This window comes from Stegastes partitus, unplaced genomic scaffold (genome assembly GCF_000690725.1).
Source record: "Stegastes partitus isolate 25-593 unplaced genomic scaffold, Stegastes_partitus-1.0.2 Scaffold579, whole genome shotgun sequence".
Taxonomy (NCBI): Eukaryota; Metazoa; Chordata; class Actinopteri; family Pomacentridae; genus Stegastes; species Stegastes partitus.
In genome coordinates, this window is record NW_007578310.1 from 302,595 (window position 1) to 309,225 (window position 6,631).

The 6,631-nt window shown below is 41.3% G+C and overlaps 1 protein-coding gene across 1 annotated transcript in view; it reads left to right on the forward strand.

The window, feature by feature from the left end:
* Positions 1–2,732: 2,732 nt before the first annotated feature.
* mdga1 (MAM domain containing glycosylphosphatidylinositol anchor 1) overlaps positions 2,733–6,631 on the forward strand; it is a 73,523-nt gene continuing 69,624 nt past the window's right edge. Inside the window, exon 1 of the mRNA XM_008288895.1 lies at positions 2,733–2,810. The gene's annotated coding sequence lies outside the window, so the exon portion shown is untranslated. The remainder of the gene's footprint in view (positions 2,811–6,631) is intronic.

Below are 6,631 nucleotides of genomic sequence, written 5' to 3' on the forward strand. Positions count from 1 at the left end.
CACATGCTGAAACCATGTGTGGGACTCCAATCACAGAGACACTTGTATATAGACTTAAGACAGTCAAGTAATTTTTTGTTGGCCGTTCTCAAACCATGTATATTGAGGCGTAACTGTAAGGAATGGATTAAACAGTGTGCTCATCATTAGCGTTCATCTAAGGCCAAGGAGCACATTCTTTTCTGAGTTTAGTTGACTTTACAGGTTGTATAACTAAAAGCCCTGCTAATGTTTAGTATTTGACCACAGTGTGGAATCTATTCCTGGGTTCTACGTCGGAGCTCGCGGCGCTATTTTATTCTTTATTGAATATGGAAAAGTTTATCCTCCCTGCAACCCCAGCTGAACCTGTTACGTGAGATAATGTCACATTTGCCAAACATATTCACCCTCATCCCAAAAGCCTTTTATCTTCTATTGTTCAAAGTAAGGCATACTGTTTGCAAATACAAATGTAAATCTAAGCATGAATCTAATCTCAGCTTTGGCTGTCCTTGGTTACCCAAGCATGCATCTTACATTTTCCTTATCCTACTCTTGCTACTTTAAGCTGAGACTTCCTTCCATCCATTATCTATACACCACTTAATCCTCACTAGGGTCATGGGGGGGCTGGAGTCTATCCCAGCTGACTCAGGGTGAAGGCAGGGGACACCCTGGACAGGTCATCAGTCTATCACAGGGCTACACTTAGAGACAGACAACCAAGCACACTCACATTCACACCTACGGACAATTTAGAATCCCCAATTAACCTCAACATGTTTTTGGACTGTGTGGGAGGAAGAACCTGGAGAGAACCCACACTGCATGGGGAGAACATGCAAACTCCACGCAGAAAGATCCCAGGTGTTCTCACCGGGATGCGAACCAGAGATCTTCTAGCTGTGAGGTGACGGTGCTAACCACTGAGCCACCGTGCAGCCCAAGCTACGACTTTTAGAATAATATTTCTAATCTTATTCTCATATTCAACCAACTCATGATGCTAACAATAGTTTATCTGCAGCTGATCAAATCTGTTAGACAATTGTCATTTCAGCTGAGTCCATAAATGACAAATAATTTCAGGAGTAAGCCTCCACCTGTAATTACTGCCAACTGTAGAAGTTCCAGACGTAGTAGTCCTACATTAGCAGATCATTCTGTACAGCGCTGCGTCTGGACTAGCAACACCTTAATATCATTCTGTTCTAGTGGAAAAGAAGCATTTGTATTTCTTTGAACCCGTCACAATCATGTTTGGTGGTGCTAAGTCCAGTATGCAGCGGCATTCCTGCAACGTAGTGACGAGGAAATTGTTTTGGTTGAGGCAAGGAGGTGAGCACTGTCTCTGAAATGACTAATTCACTGAAAGCACCAAGCAGACCTGGAGGTTGTTGCTTCCCACTGCGAAGGATTTTGAAAACAGTACACCGAAAGAGTGGAAAAACTGTGTGGAATGCTCAGTGGAAATGACAGACTTGTACCCAAAGTCTACATTTGGTGAGTCAGGCTACCGGTATAGCAACAGTAAGGGAGGGGGGCAGGGTTTAATTAAGGTTAATGGTCAACTGGCCTTTTTCAAAGCTGTGGTAATGACTGAAATGTTCTTCAATTAAGGCTATGAGCTGCTAAAACATATTGTATACTGAATTGTATACATGCATAGAAAGTGCGTATTTGAAAATGTATGTGCTGCTGTATGTTGACACGATTACATATTTGATTTCTAAAATGCTTATTTTCACAACATGAGATTGTTCTGTTCTCTCTTTCAGCAGAAACGCAGTGAAAGCAGCTCGTTATTGGACAGAAACTAGTCGACTACCTCGTCAGTTGGGCCGTTATTTGTTAAGTTGGGCAGGAACAGTCAGTAAACTAAGAAATAACTAAACAAACAGTCCCCGAGCATGATCCTCAGGCTCAGTGCACAACGGTTGCGTGAGCATAACCGTTGCCGTTTTCTCCACTTATCAAAGCATCAGTCAGCCACAAAGGAGAGCCCCTGGAGTTCAATTAACCAGTCAGCAGAGCTCTTCCCTGGGCTGCCTAAGTCACTGTTAGCCCAACGCCTACTGTATCAGATACAAAAGTCTTGATCTGAAAAATCCTCAGTGATGTTGAAAGAGATGACTGACTGCCTTTTGTGTCTCCAAGACGGAATGTACGTCTACATGAGAAGCACAGAGATGCGTGCTTTTACTAAAAGAGATGCTGCGTTTAGTTTTCATTTTAGCCCTGACAGTCGGATCAGGTTCATTTCCCTGATGGTCTCGTGCAAAAGGCGTTTGGAATGTATCATTCATATAACTTCATCTTTAGATATGAAATGCTTCAGTTGATAATCAGGGCATGTCAGACATAGAAACACACTACATGTTTCTGTGTGTGTGTTCCTGCACGTGTCTGTGTTTACGTGTGTGTGTTCATCTCAGTGTGTGTTTGACCCTGTTTATCACGCTGCAGCTCATCAAAAATTGAAATGACTTTTACACAAGATTACAACCCAGTTTAGAAAAGACTCGTATAAAAGCTCGGAGCTCCCTCACTGATGTAATGTTACGTGTAATGGAAATGTAGTCAGATTTATATTCGGATAAATGTTTGTACGTGTCTTTTTGATGAATCACACGAGTGGTTATTGGGTAAAGTGTGTCTCACAAAGCAGTGTGTGTGTGTTGTTTGTCCCGCACAGGGCGAGACCAAGGTGCTGAAGCTGAAAAACTTAAGACCCAAGGACTTTGCTGATTATACCTGCCAGGTGTCCGTCCGCAATGTGTGCAACATCGAAGATAAGTCAGTCACCTTCAGGCTCACAAATGCCACAAGTAAGATTTTTTTTGTATTTATTTATTTTTTTAAATCACTCCAAAGACAAACAAGTGAATGAAACCCTGCGTGCGCCGACATGTACATGCCTTCACACAGATTTTTTTCTTAGTTTCTATCCACGTCTTTCTTTGACTCTTGCACTCTTTTTCTCATTCTTTGATTCTCTCATCTCATCTGACTTTTCGCTGCACGCCCGTTGTGTCTCAGCCGAGGAATCTCTTGCTCTCTGTCTCTTTCTTTCATTGTTGAGATGCTTCCCGTCTTTACTTGGGCGAGACGTGGCATCCCTCCTTTCATCCTCTCGTTTTCTCACTTCCTTTAATATGTCTCTCTCTCTGCCTCCCGCCTCTGTCCGTGGTTTTTTTATTTTTATTTTTTCTTCCTCTGGCTTTTGACTCTCCACTAAAATTTGCTCTCCCTCTCTCTATCTTCTCGCCTGCCTCCCAGCGTGCCATATTGTCTATCTGTCTTGTTTTTCTGTTGCTGAGAGCTCATCTCAGGGCCGTCAGCTGTAATTCAGTTGTCACACTCCCTGTTATCTCCAATTCACTCTGCACCGCTCTGTCCATCTCCACGCCACCGCCCGGCAACTCTGTTACTTACGACAACATTGTTGCCGTTGACAACCCTGTCAGGTTGGTTACGGTCAGACTGATACACCACAAAGGAAAGGCCACCGCTTGTGCAGTATTTTTTTTTTTTTATATTCTGTTTATTGTCTCTCTATATTCTAACTTCATTTTCTAAAAAACCAAACATCCTGTGTTTATATCGGTAAATCTTGCGAGACAATTAAGTGCTTCATAGTGTTTTAAATAAGGGTTCTTCAAACCCTTCCCTACATTTAATTCCTTTCAGTGATTTGAGGGTATTTAGTCGACAAGAAGACCCTTGTCAGATTTAATGCTTCCTGTAAAACAAGAGAACAGCGTTTGTTGTCTCCATGCTCAAGAGCCATTTGGAGATAAGAGGACTGTTCAGGACTTCTCGTCTTAATCCCGTCTTTCTCGCGGTCTGAGTAAGTAGTAAGTATCCACTGCAAATGTGGAAAAAGAGAAGTTGTAATGATTGCTTTAACTGAAAGGAGGCTGTTGGCTAGAAACGCAGCCTTGCATTCAAAACATTCTGTTTAAATCTCCAAACTTGTTGTGAAAATGAGAGCTTAATACTCCCTTAAAGCAATAGTTTAACATTTTGGGTAATATTTTCTGCTTTCAATTTCTGCTTTTTTTTTGCCCAGTTAGATGAAAAGGTTTATTCCACACTGATGTTTTTCTCTTAAATATAAAGCTACAGCCAGCACCAATCAACCTGGCTTGACTCTTATCAAAGGTAACACAATCCGCCTACTGGCATCTCTAAAGCTTGTAATTAAAACATCATAGCTCTTTTATTGCGTCACTACAAAAATCTAGAATATATGAACAACAAGTTACGAAGCCTTGGCATCACCATGGGGTTGCCAGGCAACAAGTGGACACTCGGGGAAGTCTCGCCGATTGCAACCAAGACATGTCTTTCTCATAAACCTGCTGGTAGCTTCATCCTCACCTGACACGAGGGTGGTATTGATCTTCTCATCAGCACATTTTCTTAAATGTAAAACTATTTTGTTAACATCAAGTTGCCCATGAGCAAGGCACTAATCTGTTTGGAAGACCACCAATGTTGAGTGTAGTTTGGTTCAGAAGGGGTGGAGCCGAGCCCGGATGCAGCATTCAGCGAAGGGCAAACAGAAGGGTTCTGCAAATATTTATTTCATGCAAATATTTTAAAAATGATTTGTTTCTGGGAAGCTCACTCGTGTTCCTGCTCACTGTGAGCACAGTGGGTGCTGACTGCACACACTGAAAGAGAGCAGAGCGGGCAAGACATAGCTGCTATTTTGTTGTATTAGTTTGCCAAGAAAGTTATTATCACTGTGCTTGTCTTGTCCTGTTAACCATCAATATGGAAAGTGAAGAAGTTGACCAAGCTGGTTCAGCTGAGCTCAGAGCAGCCTGCGTGTCACATTATTGCAGATATTACACTAAATATTATACATTTTACATCTTCATTGCTGGGTTTATAAAAAGCATGAACCAATATTACATTTACCCTCACGTACTGTTCATATTTTATGCCTTCATGTTACAAATGCCTGTATTTGTATTTTGCTTGTATTTTGCAAAATATACTTTGCAATCTCCCCAGCTCTTTTAGTCCTGCACAAAAAATTCCTCTGTACCGAACCGCGTGTGTGTGTACATATGGCAATAAAGTTTTTGAATCTTGAATGGTTTGGGTCAATTTTGACCCGGACCAAACTGTGAAGAATTCCTGTCAAGAATTCCCTCATAGTGTCTATACCAGGGGTGCCCAATCCTGGTCCTGGAGGGCCACAATCCAGCATGTTTTAGATGTTTCCCTCTTCCAACACACCTGATTCAAATGATCATCATCAAACTCTGCAGAAGCCTGATAACGATCCTGATCATTTGAATCAGGTGTGTTGGAAGAGGGAAGCATCTAAAACATGCAGGATAGGGGCTCTCGAGGACCAGGATTGGACACCCCTGGTCTATACCAAATTTTAAACTACAGATCTATTTAGAATGTCTAAGTAGCCTATGTCACTTGATTAAATGTAAAAAAAAACTACATACAAAATGTGGCCTGTACAATTTCCCAGTTTCAAGATTCCCTAAAACCGCCATTTTCCTCGATTTGACCCACACTGCTGGATCTAAAATCCATCCCAGTGGACATACGGGTCAAATCTGACCTGAAACAACCTCAATGTACAAAGATTTGTAGCACCTGTACAAAAGTATGACATTTTAAAATATTTTCATTTTGGGTCGCTTTAAGAAATGTCGTCAAATTTCAGGCTAAAAGAAGACATTTAGGATATTTTTACTGCTTTCAAATGTCAAAATGGGTCAAATTTGACCCAAAACATTATGTAAAGGTTAAATTATCATATTTAGTTTCATAGTTTATTGGGGAAAAAAATGGCATTAACACTCTATAATCCTGAAATTAGATGTGTAATGATATCAAGAACAGGGTGGCTATGCCTGTTTACACTTTAATTCAAATATCAATAAAAATAATCATATAGTAATACAAATCCTGGACTCTCAATACTTCTGTTTGAATTCCTGACTTTTTCAACATGTTTATTTGGAGGCTTTGAACTGAAGGAGAAGTTATCAATTGAGCAATAAGGTGTCTTTGAGATAAGAGAGAAACTTTCCCAGGAGTCTTCTAAAGTAAACTGAAGGTGGGAAAGATAAAAACCAAAAAAAAATAAAACAAATGTGATAAATTTAGGGGGAAGCGTCTCTGTGAACGAGACAGAAACGGCTGCAGACGGAAACGGGAGGAAATAAAAGCCTACGTCTGAATCAGACGGAAAATGAGAGGCGGACACGGCTTTGCTGAAATGCTCTGGAAAACAGAGTGATGCTAATGAATCAGCCTCAGGTGAATGTGCTGCGGCTCACAGACATGCTATTAATTAGAGCAGACAACACATCGGACCAAAGATGATAAATGGCAGATTATGATAAAAAGAATCGAGAGTGAGCGAAAGGGAACCGATGCATTAGGCGTAACATATTGTAAATTTCACGCAGTTTCCTGTAAAGCAGTCGTGCAATTTACCAGCGTTGAAATCAACAGGTAGGAAAGGAAAACAAACAGGTCTTAGTGCTCCTGCTGTGTGTGATAGGTGTTCTTCACTCTCATTGCCTCAGCCTTCCTCTCCTTCCCTCTTGGGCTCCTGTGGCTGAGATCAATTGTAGCCCCACAGCGCAGTCAACACACACACACA